At 41.7% G+C, this 12,472-nt stretch overlaps 1 protein-coding gene across 4 annotated transcripts in view; it reads left to right on the top strand.

Annotated features, from left to right (window-relative positions):
• The window catches only part of LOC137424246 (uncharacterized), a 75,327-nt gene that overhangs the window by 17,055 nt on the left and 45,800 nt on the right, over nucleotides 1-12,472 (top strand). The window lies entirely within an intron of this gene.

Raw genomic sequence — 12,472 nt, forward strand, 5'->3', positions numbered from 1 at the left:
ATACATTATTTTCTATCTCATTTCAAGGTCAGTAACCTTCGTTTTGACATTTCCGGGCCTGGCCTGTCCGGGCCTGTTTCGGTTATAGTCCGTCCTTTGTCATTGAATACCACTCGCTCGTGAACCATCGTCGTCTCCTGACTTGTTTAAATTAAATTTTGTTAAACAAAATGATTCTATGATTTCTTTTTTATCTCCAATTGTTTATTTGTTCTATGCTTAATTTCAGAGTACATTGAGACATTAAACTGCGTAAATTTCAATAAAAACTGGAAAAATTGAGGTGTTCTATAACTTTTGACCGGTAGTGTATATATATATGTACACAGGCTTCTCCAAATTGATTGAGCTTGCATCGCATCTCGCATTGCGGCGCTTTCAGAAAACTCTAATGGATAAATTCTGTCCAGTGCCGTCATCAGTACGATGTTGTGATGCCGTAGAGAGCATTGAGGATATTTCTGTCTATGGCCACCCAATCGCTAAACTCGGTAAGCAAGGTTCATAGTTCAGCAGAATCAGCAGCAAGATTCATAGTTCAGCAGAATCAGCAGCAAGATTCATAGTTCAGCAGAATCAGCAGCAAGATTCATAGTTCAGCAGAATCAGCAGCAAGATTCATAGTTCAGCAGAATCAGCAGCAAGATTCATAGTTCAGCAGAATCAGCAGCAAGATTCATAGTTCAGCAGAATCAGCAGCAAGATTCATAGTTCAGCAGAATCAGCAGCAAGATTCATAGTTCAGCAGAATCAGCAGCAAGATTCATAGTTCAGCAGAATCAGCAGCAAGATTCATAGTTCAGCAGAATCAGCAGCAAGATTCATAGTTCAGCAGAATCAGCAGCAAGATTCATAGTTCAGCAGAATCAGCAGCAAGATTCATAGTTCAGCAGAATCAGCAGCAAGATTCATAGTTCAGCAGAATCAGCAGCAAGATTCATAGTTCAGCAGAATCAGCAGCAAGATTCATAGTTCAGCAGAATCAGCAGCAAGATTCATAGTTCAGCAGAATCAGCAGCAAGATTCATAGTTTAGCAGAATCAGCAGCAAGATTCATAGTTCAGAAGAATCAGCAGCAAGATTCATAGTTCAGCAGAATCAGCAGCAAGATTCATAGTTCAGCAGAATCAGCAGCAAGATTCATAGTTTAGCAGAATCAGCAGCAAGATTCATAGTTCAGCAGAATCAGCAGCAAGATTCATAGTTCAGCAGAATCAGCAGCAAGATTCATAGTTCAGCAGAATCAGCAACAAGATTCATAGTTCAGCAGAATCAGCAGCAAGATTCATAGTTCAGCAGAATCAGCAGCAAGATTCATAGTTCAGCAGAATCAGCAGCAAGATTCATAGTTCAGCAGAATCAGCAGCAAGATTCATAGTTCAGCAGAATCAGCAGCAAGATTCATAGTTCAGCAGAATCAGCAGCAAGATTCATAGTTCAGCAGAATCAGCAGCAAGATTCATAGTTCAGCAGAATCAGCAGCAAGATTCATAGTTCAGCAGAATCAGCAGCAAGATTCATAGTTTAGCAGAATCAGCAGCAAGATTCATAGTTCAGAAGAATCAGCAGCAAGATTCATAGTTCAGCAGAATCAGCAGCAAGATTCATAGTTCAGCAGAATCAGCAGCAAGATTCATAGTTTAGCAGAATCAGCAGCAAGATTCATAGTTCAGCAGAATCAGCAGCAAGATTCATAGTTCAGCAGAATCAGCAGCAAGATTCATAGTTCAGCAGAATCAGCAACAAGATTCATAGTTCAGCAGAATCAGCAGCAAGATTCATAGTTCAGCAGAATCAGCAGCAAGATTCATAGTTCAGCAGAATCAGCAGCAAGATTCATAGTTCAGCAGAATCAGCAGCAAGATTCATAGTTCAGCAGAATCAGCAGCAAGATTCATAGTTCAGCAGAATCAGCAGCAAGATTCATAGTTCATAGATATTTAATGCATTTCATGTTCGCGTATTATGAGAACAATAAGTGAGTGCTGATTGTGTCTCCAGTCGAGATGTGCCATTAGGAGAGAACATTTTCAATAGCAAAAGGCCAAAATGGCAGACATCTTGGAATCCAAGATGCCCGCCATAAAATATTATATGCATACATAATCATTAGACTTGAAAACTATAAAGAAATGGAGTTGGACACTAAATACAAGAGTATATAGGCAATTTATTCAGATTCATCACCCTAAGATTAGGCTAAAACACTTGCATGCCGGACATTACCCCAATTTTGCCTCCGCCATTATTTATTGAAAAAGGAACCAGACTAGTGGTGATGCATGAATGGTTTTATCTGCTTGAGAAAGAGGCTGTGAAATCGAATTTCCAATGAAACACCAGTGGACCACAAAGACATCAGTGATGAGGAATATTCCAACCAAAAGCTGATCATTTCAAAAATATTTGCCAAATCATTTGATTGAACCACAAATGGCAGCAGATTCTGATACCACTGAAAGTAAGGAGCAAGTGAGTGGCTAACATAACGACTACAGCTTTGAATGCACTTCTCCACTCATTTGTCTGTCTCCTGTCAACCCTTAATAATGTTGGAAGATTTGTTAATATTTTGATTTTGATTCAAAATCATAACAATAGTGGAAAAATAATGCAGTAGGTGTGAAATTTTATGGCTTCTGCTCTCCTCATTCTCACTCAAAGTTCTGACTTTAAATGACCACAATGTGTTAAATGACAAAACTGCATCAGTATTCTTTTGATTTTCAGTTTCATGTTAAAATCTGTAAGAGAAGTGAGAGATTCTCAGCCAAACCAGGAAGGAAAAGTTGTTCAAACCAAAAAGAAGGCCTTTTTTTCCCCGACGTAGCTAAATTTGACTTCCAAACATTGAGTCTGCTGATGGAGTAAAATGTTCCATGAAAAGAGTTCCAAACATCTTTAACAGTGCTATCGGACTATTTTGAGTTTGCCCTATTCTTTTTTTTTCACTCAACTGGACTATGTCCAGCTGTGTTTTTGTCGACACCCAGTGTCCGTCGTCCGTTGTCCGTCTGTCTGTCTGTCTGTCTGTCTGTAGTCTGTAAACAATTCGAAGTCTACGCTCTAAAAGTCACATATATTAGCTCTTTCACGAGCCTCGATTCAGTATACAAAAAAAATAAAAATAATAAAAAATAAATATATATTGATTAAATTTGATGAAACTTGTTATGCAGCAGCTTTAAGACATAAACTAGTTTGGGATTGCATGTGGGCGTTGCACGCCCAAAAATGGGCGTGGCAGGACGGCCATATTGAAAAATCAATTTTTGTCAATCTGGTACTTCCTAATGTCGCTAGAAAGCTGAGACTTGGTGTGTAGACAGTATGTAACAAACCTCAACACATATATTACGGGTTTTGACGATGTCCGAAAAATGACCTCGTCGTGACCTATGACGTGACGACCCATAAACATCAGTTTGGACGACGTCCAAGCTCTAAAAGTTACAAATACCGATCAAATTTGATGAAACTTGTGCCTTTTGCCACTTAAAGATATTTGAAAACACACATATAAACGCACATATGAACATATAAATGCACATATGAACTATATAGTTTGTGGTTCCATTATGCATATTCTAACCATATTGATATAGACCAGTTGAGTTCAGGTTCCCTGGAACCTCTAGTTTATATTTGAAACCAAACATAAGTCAGAGGGAGCCATATCAGGAAAACGATTAGGTGGAGGAACTGGCAATATAAATCCAAAATCCCTCACTGTTGCTTTTTCAACTCTCGAGGTGTGAGCAAGTGCGTCGTCCCAAAGGATGACAACACCTCTCCCGAGTTTGCCGCATGTTTTTCCTCGACTGCTTGCTTCAAATTGTGCCGAGTTTCCACCAAATAATCTTCGTTGATTGTGCGGATGCTTCATTAAGTCCTCGAGTAACACACCTTGAACATTCCAAAGACAATTGATTCTGATCTTCCCAATTAATGCTCATTATTTGACCTTTGGGGATCCATAATGAAAATGTTTTGGATGCATGCATTCTCTTAAGGCTTCTGTGTCAAAGTGGAATAGCCATGTCACTGTCACAATTTATCTTTCTGGGTCAAAGTAGCATGGTTATGCTCATCTTGCGTAACCATAATCATGTTATAAACTATCATGATCATCTTTTAATAGCTCCAGAACAAGGAAGCAACTTACATTCTGGCAGCTGCTTGCTGGGGGTTTTTCTTTTTTTATTTACAAAATATCAGTTGATAGAAGAGCAACGTGATAGAGGATAGAAGACAATGCCCTGGCAGTGGGAAACTGCGCGGATGAATGAAAGTAGGGCGAGAGAGAAAAAGGAAGGAAACATAGCAACCTGTAGGTAGATGGGTAGAGGTCATCTTCGTTCGTAGGCAGCACAAGGCTGCAGGGTAGCATCATCGGCTGAGGGTACGGTTGTGCTGCTGATGCGAAGTCCTCTGCTGGTTAGGGTAGGAATTATGGAATTTTGCCATGGTGCTGGGAAAAGCTTACCTACTCTTCACTAAAGACACCATGGGATCTTTAACGTCCACCAACGAATCCTGGCAGGTTGGACACCTGTTTAGCGTCCATCCAATGGATGGCACACACGTTGATGAATCGCCCTGCCTGTGAAACACCAGGATGACAGCTTACAGCTGGGTCGGGATTCACATCCAGGCTAGACAGCTTAGTGGAGAATGTGTGTACATCTAGACTATCCTGTCAGCCATAGATGGAGAGGTAGACGAGGGTTAATCCGGATAGAAAATGTGAAGCATTTGTTGAGGTAGTGGTGTATAGCCAAGTTGAAGCCGTGTGGGTTCAAGTTCGCAATGGAGAGTGGGTTTGAACAGCTTCAACATTCTTGGCAGACACATCTTTTGATATGAAGATGTTTATTGCAAATCGTTTCAACCGAATCAGTACTGATCTCAACTTTTTCAGCAAGGTTTATGACTCTCACAAGCAAGGACCTTGGTCTTCAGGCAAGGTCTTATGGACCTCGTTCATCACAAGGTGCTCCACCAAGCCAGTGGGTTTTGGGATAATTACAGTGGATAATCAAAAGGCTTCGCTCGTAGGACATCACCTTCCCATGGGATATGAAGGCCCCTCAATATCCTAAATGTATCAGCACGGATGTCCTTAATTCTGACATCTTTCAATGCTCGATATTTGAGCAAAAGTTGGATCTCAAAATCATTATTTTCACCAAATATGGCTGCAGTCACAAATACTTAAAGTTGGTTACTGAAGACCATTTTGTCATTGAAATAACCTGTGACCTGTTTAGCTAATACATTATCAACTAGAAGGGCACTCGGTAGAGCACATACCTGCACCACGCACTGCCTGATTCAGTAGAATTTATCAGGCCCAAGACGATGATAATCTACTGCATGAATACTACTCATTCACTGCTCGAAGCTTGGGACCTATGATTCCACTACATTGCACACATACAGTACAAGTAGGATACAGTACAGTACTATACTTAGGCTGTTGCACCACATTTTTTTTTTTTTTTTTTTTTTTTTTTTGTATACTGAATCGAGGCTCGTGAAAGAGCTAACAATTATTTCACAAACAAATCGACCAGACAAACAAAATATACAAAAAGAGGGAGCGGAAGACAAGATGGGGAGAGATGGGGAAGCACACAACCACAACTTTGAGAGGAGGGAGAAGTGTGGGAGGGAGAGGGCTTGGGGGGAGGAGGCGTGGGAAGGGGGGGGGGGGGGGGGGAGAGGTATAAAACACAAGGGGACCGAAATTAGCGGGGGTATAAAAGATCAAGGTTTTGGATGGGGGAGGATAAGAGATGGTGGTGAAAGCTGTTTTAAAGACCTGGAGGGTGGAGTGGGATTGAAGAGAGTGAGGGAGTTTGTTCCAGAGGTGGGAGAAAAGAGGAATGAAGGAGTGAAGGTGAGCAGAAAGTCTTGATTTTGGCAGTTTAACCATAAGAGGGTTGCAGGCAGATCTTGTGCGACCTGTAGGAATATTTGGGGGACAGAGCCCAGAGAGAGCTGGGGGGGCAAGGCCAGAGAGGAGTCGGTAGAAGATGGAAAGACCACCAACCTGCCTGCGGTGAGTGAGTGAAAGGCCCTTGGAGTTAGCTTCATCGCGGGAGATTCCAATGATTCTGAACGCTTTGGTTTCAACAGCGTGAAGACGAGCTAGGTGTGAGGCAGGAGCACCAGCCCAGAGGGGAGAACAGTATTCCATAGAGCTACGGATGAAAGCCTTGTATGTGGTGAGGAGCTCAGGTGTGCCAAGGAAGGACTTCGCACGACGGAGGATGCCCAGTCGGCGACTGGCTTTGGAGGTCAGATTTGAAATGTGGTTTTCCCAGGAAAGATCATGGCGAATAGTGAGACCCAAAAGCTTGAGTGACAGAACTTCTTGGAGAGGATTATTCAGAAAGTGGATGGGAGGGCCCATCTCTCAATGGTGAAGAATCACTTTAAAATAAAATGAAAATCTCTGATCCGGATCTTCACCAAAATCGAATCAATTTGTCCTTGGCGAAGTTGTCCACCAAGTTTCATCTTAATACATTAGATGGTGGGCCAAAATCTCAGAGCGGCTTTAAAATGATTTTCGATGCAAAAAATTAAGCAAACTGGAAATAGTTTTTTTATTCATAATTCGAGTTACTTAGATTCCAAAAATCCAATGTTCCCTCTTATTGGGTTGCACATTAATTTTCTATGACATCATCAAATTTGCATTTGGCCATTCAATATGTAGAATCCATATTGGGTGTTTATTGCCGAATTTCGACAAGGGAGGCATCAACTTTACATAATTCAAGTATGAAGAATACAAGAATTCAATGCTATAATTTATTGTGATGCACATTAATTAGTTATGACGTAATCAAATTGTAGTATAAAAAATATCCACCAAAGTAAATCTTAAACATTTTGGATTGAGGCAAACCAAGGGAATGTAAAAAATTATAATTCGTCAATGCAGAATATACAAAATAGGAATGTTACCGGGAATTACGATGCATGTTAATTATTTATGACTTAATCAGATTTGCATTAAATTTGTCATAATGCAATATTTCTGCATTTAATTGAACAGTTATGGCAGCAAATACACAGACATAGTGTGTCATTTGAACATGGGAAATGCAATGTTTCCATGCCGTGATTCAAAATACCATGCATACTAATTAGTGATGACATCATCATCACTAATTAGTGTTTGTCATGCTACATTTTCAACAGCCGAATCTCGAATAAGACACAAAAATGTATCACAAAGTTAACAAGAAGAACAAGACATAAAATGTCACAGCCCCCCGTGGTTTTAGTAATTTTGCTCTACGGAGTTAAAGGCTGTCAGTCAGCCATCTTTGGTCATATTACAAAACAAAATCTTCTGCATATGTACACTCTCATGTATTGTCTTTGTGTCATGTTTGAACAAAATCGGTCCATGCATGTTCGAGAAATGGTTGGGGACATGTTTGTGTAACAAAATGGCCACCAGTCGGCCATGTTGGATCTGATCTGGGAAATAAAATGGCGTGTATATGTAATCCATCATTCGTTATCTTGTGCCAAGCTGCCGGAATATTTGTACGGCTACCGGAGACTTCAACGGGAGATGTAATGCCCTTAGTTTTCCCTTTCCTTTGAAGGCACTCACACTGTCACACCCGATAAAGGCATGTAGTCCGAGAATACAACAACAACAACAACAACATGCATTTTAAGGCCATTTTCCCTGCTAGAGCGGTGTGATATATACCGAGAATGGGTGATATGATTTGCTTACCTCGCATAACATTTCCGATGGTATCCGAGATCAGGTTTCTTGGTGGAATCCTTGATCGTAGCAGTAAACTCAATGGCAATGTTTCACTCCCCACCAGATTTCCCCATCTTTTAAGACGTTGACAATTTTTTTGGAAACTGACGTCGGAAATCAGTATAATAGGGTCATTTCCAGGCTCCAGCCAATGTGCAAACAACACCCCGTGGGGGCCGCCATATTGGATCGATGAAGCAGGAGATGGATGTTGGCCTATGCATGGATGCCGTTGATTGACTGCTCACCACGGTCACGGAGCAGTGGAGCACAATTTTTCGGCAGTTGTTCTCTCATTAATGTGCAAATAGAAATGCGGGAACGTTGGTGATTCCTAATCTCAACATCATAAAGTACCGGTACATCTGGTGTGAAAATTGGGTTACCTAAAAAACAATTGCATTTAGATTGAGATGACAGCCTCGCGATTTTGGCCCACGGTCTACATCCACCACTTATAGAGATATCATGTTATACTTTTTGTCCCTATCTCTCATTGGGGAAGACTCATTTAAAAATTCTCGGATCTGGCACCGGATTCAGATCTTCACCAAAATCGAATCGATCCATCCTTCTCAAACACCCAACCTGTTCACCAAATTTTATCCCAATCCGTTCACAACCTTTTGAGATATCTTGCACACAAACAGACGGGTGAAAACATAACCTCCGTCCACATTTTGTGGGTGGAAGTAATAAACACATTTTCGTATTTCAATCCCTTATTGCTCAGGCTGAGTCTGTTTTTTTTTTTACCCTTGGTGTGTTACATGAGCGTTTTCTGTCTTTGGTTGAAATATATTTAGTGGGTGTCAGAAGATTGAGCGAAGCCCTGCCATTGTCCAAATTATCCACCTCCTTGTTATTGGGATCACGTTTTGAGGACTAACTTATGATGTTTAGATGTTTTTGCACTGCAGCACATTTTGTTAACAATTTTTCCTTCCAATAACTTCTTTAAAGATTGTCACTGAACGCCAGATAAGCTCCAATTGTAAATTTGTTTGTTGTAATTAATAATATTTCCTGGTATCGCTTTCTCAATCTCAGTGAGGTTCTGCTTTACCACTCCTCCAAGGTCCTGGGACTTGGACATTTTTATAATTTCTCTAATACTGTATTTCTGTGCAAGTCACCTGGGTGGGGTGCTCACACCTCAATTAGCAATGCCGTCCTTTTCTTTTTAGATATGCTCACTATGTCTGGCCTTTTTTGCATGGAGTCAAGGTTCATGGAAGAGGTAGCACAATGAAAACCTGTGGGAAGCTGTCTTGAAGACCTGGAGGGAAGAATGGGATTGAAGAGAATGTGGAAGTTGGTTCAAGAGGAACAAATAATCTTGAAGCCCTTGGTTTCCATGGCGTCAAGCTATGCAAGGTGTGAGGCAGGGTTGCCAGCCCAGAGTTGTATTCCATCAAGCTGCGGATGAAAGCCTTGTAAGTGGATAGAGTTGAGGTGGGCCAAGGAACGACTTTGTATGACGGAGGATGCCGAGTCGGCGGCTGGCTTTGGAGCCTAACTTTGAAATGCGGTTTGCCCAAGAAAGAGCGTGACTCGTAGTGAGACCTAGGAGTTTGAGTGAATGAACTTCATCAAGAAGGTTGTTAAGAAATTAAAGGGGGTTATGAGGGTGGTTGGCCAGAAGGTCCAAGAAAGAGCGTGACTCGTAGTGAGACCTAGGAGTTTGAGTGAATGAACTTCATCAAGAGGGTTGTTAAGAAATTAAAGGGGGTTATGAGGGTGGTTGGCCAGAAGGTCCAAGAAAGAGCATGACTCGTAGTGAGACCTAGGAGTTTGAGTGAATGAACTTCATCAAGAGGGTTGTTAAGAAATTAAAGGGGGTTATGAGGGTGGTTGGCCAGAAGGTCCAAGAAAGAGCGTGACTCGTAGTGAGACCGAGGAGTTTGAGTGAATGAACTTCATCAAGAGTGTTGTTAAGAAATTAAAGGGAGTTATGAGGGTGGTTGGCCAGAAGGTCCAAGAAAGAGCGTGACTCGTAGTGAGACCGAGGAGTTTGAGTGAATGAACTTCATCAAGAGTGTTGTTAAGAAATTAAAGGGAGTTATGAGGGTGGTTGGCCAGAAGGTCCAAGAAAGAGCGTGACTCGTAGTGAGACCGAGGAGTTTGAGTGAATGAACTTCATCAAGAGTGTTGTTAAGAAATTAAAGGGGGTTATGAGGGTGGTTGGCCAGAAGGTCCAAGAAAGAGCGTGACTCGTAGTGAGACCTAGGAGTTTGAGTGAATGAACTTCATCAAGAGGGTTGTTAAGAAATTAAAAGGGGTTATGAGGGTGGTTGGCCAGAAGGTCCAAGAAAGAGCGTGACTCGTAGTGAGACCGAGGAGTTTGAGTGAATGAACTTCATCAAGAGGGTTGTTAAGAAATTAAAGGGGGTTATGAGGGTGGTTGGCCAGAAGGTCCTTTCAGCGAGAGACAGTAAGAATGTGGGATTTGTCAGGCTTGTTTTCAATGCTCTTACTTGATGTGATGGTCTGTACATTTTTAGCTCAACTAGACTACCGTCCAGTTGAGTTCATCACGTACTGAACCCTCCGGCGTCCGTTGTCTGTCGTCGTCTGTCGTCGTCGTCATCATCTGTCGTCTGTCGTCCGTTAACTTTTCGACGTTAACACTCCAGCGTCCCCAAATATCAACCGATTCTGATCAAACTTAACATGCAGCATCCTTACCCCAAGGACCAGGTTGGTATTACATTTCAGCCCGATCCGTTGGAAAAATGGCGGACTTAGGTGACCATTTTGTTTTTGGTCATGAAAACGACGTTAACACTCTAGCGTCCACAAATATTAACAGATTTTGATCAAACTTAGAATGTTTAACCCTTACCACACAAGGTCGGTTGCTATTGCATTCCAACCCGATCCGTCACAAAATGGCCGCCATAGGCCGCCATATTGTTTTCAGCTCCGAAACGACGTTAAGACTCTAACATCCACAAATATCTATGGATTTTGATCAAACTTGGTGTGTGAGACACACCACACAAGGTAGGTTGCTCTCTTAAGTCAAATCTAGTACAGACAACTGACCTACTTTAAAGTTGTCCAGTCAGTTCAGTTGAGTTCTGCTTCCCTGGAAGCTCTAGTTTTTATTTACAGGAGCGAATGTCATGAATTGGACGATTGACCTTGGCTCCTACCTTCATAAATTTTCAGGAACTGATATTGAGGTTTTTTTTTTCGATATTACAGTGAACTGCACTGCACATGCTGTTCTGCCTTTGTGAATGCACTTGTTCTGATGTGCAAGTTTATTGCATCCCAAGAGAAAGTAATTGGTGCTCTCTGTTTCAAACTTCCACAATATGCCCTTGTCCATTGACTCATTTTCTTGTCTATTCACAATCTGTCGAGATCGTTTTTATTATTCCTCTGCTCTTCTATCATCCCCCCAGTTTTTTATACATGGTCTAGGCTCGTGGAAGAGCTGAAAGTTAAACATCAACATTGGTATTGATGTTCACATAACTGCCTCCAAATATTTCACTTGGACTTAATTCTTCATGAAATTAAATACCATGGACTTTGCTTAAAATTTAGCGTTTCACCATTCGCTCGTTACCTTTCAAATACTGCTTCATGGCATTTGCGCATGGCCTGTATGTGGGTAGAATTGAATTATTTTTTATTGGTCTACACAAAGAGAGTGAGTTTTCAGCACCGTTAATGCTCCCTGCAGATCTCTAAGCGACAAGGATGGTGTTTAGGTCGGTGGGGGAGGGATTGGGACATTGACAAATGACTCATTTAGTTACGCCAAGGCCTGTTTTGCTGCATCGCCGGGGAATAGCACTAACTGGCATACTGCAGTGCAGGGCTTCTAGTACTAGTACTTCTAGACTTCTAGACTGTTTTCTTGGATAATGCGTTTTACAACAGCACTGCAGAGACAAAACATTGAAGGTCCTAAAGCTGATTGGATGCTTGGAGAGCAAGAAATTTTCTCGTCTTACCAGGACTATGTGGGTAAATCTAGCTGCTGTTGAGATGAAGAAGAAGGACATGGTGATACCATGCCTTAAGGCTTTTTTTTTTTTTGGGGGGGGGGGATACAGAGTCGAGGCTCGTGAAAGAGCTAACATTTATCAAACAAACAAATCAAACAAACAAGCAAACAAAGTATATAAAAAGGGGAGCGGTCGACAAGATGGGGAGAGAAGGGGAGGAAGCACACAAACACAACATTTGAGAGCAGGGACATCGGGAGATGTGTGGGAGGGAGAGGGCCTGGGGGGGGGGGGAGCAGGCAAGTCTAATGTCTACAAAATTTGACCACCAAGTGGTCTTTATTCATCCAGGACTATAAAAGCAAAGACTGCCAGGCATTAAGTACCTTCTGAAAGAAATGTAATGCTCCCTCCACCTTGGAATGATAAATTAACACCTGACCTGACACATGGTGTCTACGCAGTCCCGGAAGAAGACTGCGCAGTGGTCAAATTTATTTAACCTGAGCCTTGACTGGTTGGCAGACATATTGCAGGAGTCATGCTGATGGTGGTGCCTTTTTAGAACATGGACATTCTAACCTGTAGTCTAGATGGACCTCGTGTGATGGCACACCAAGCCTAACACCAATGCCACAGTTATCCTACTTCTTGTTTGATACCGATAGGAGATTCAGTTCTTCCTTTGACAGAAATGTCGCATTGG

The sequence above is a fragment of the Myxine glutinosa genome, chromosome 3 (genome assembly GCF_964187855.1).
Source record: "Myxine glutinosa chromosome 3, kmMyxGlut1.1, whole genome shotgun sequence".
Taxonomy (NCBI): Eukaryota; Metazoa; Chordata; class Myxini; order Myxiniformes; family Myxinidae; genus Myxine; species Myxine glutinosa.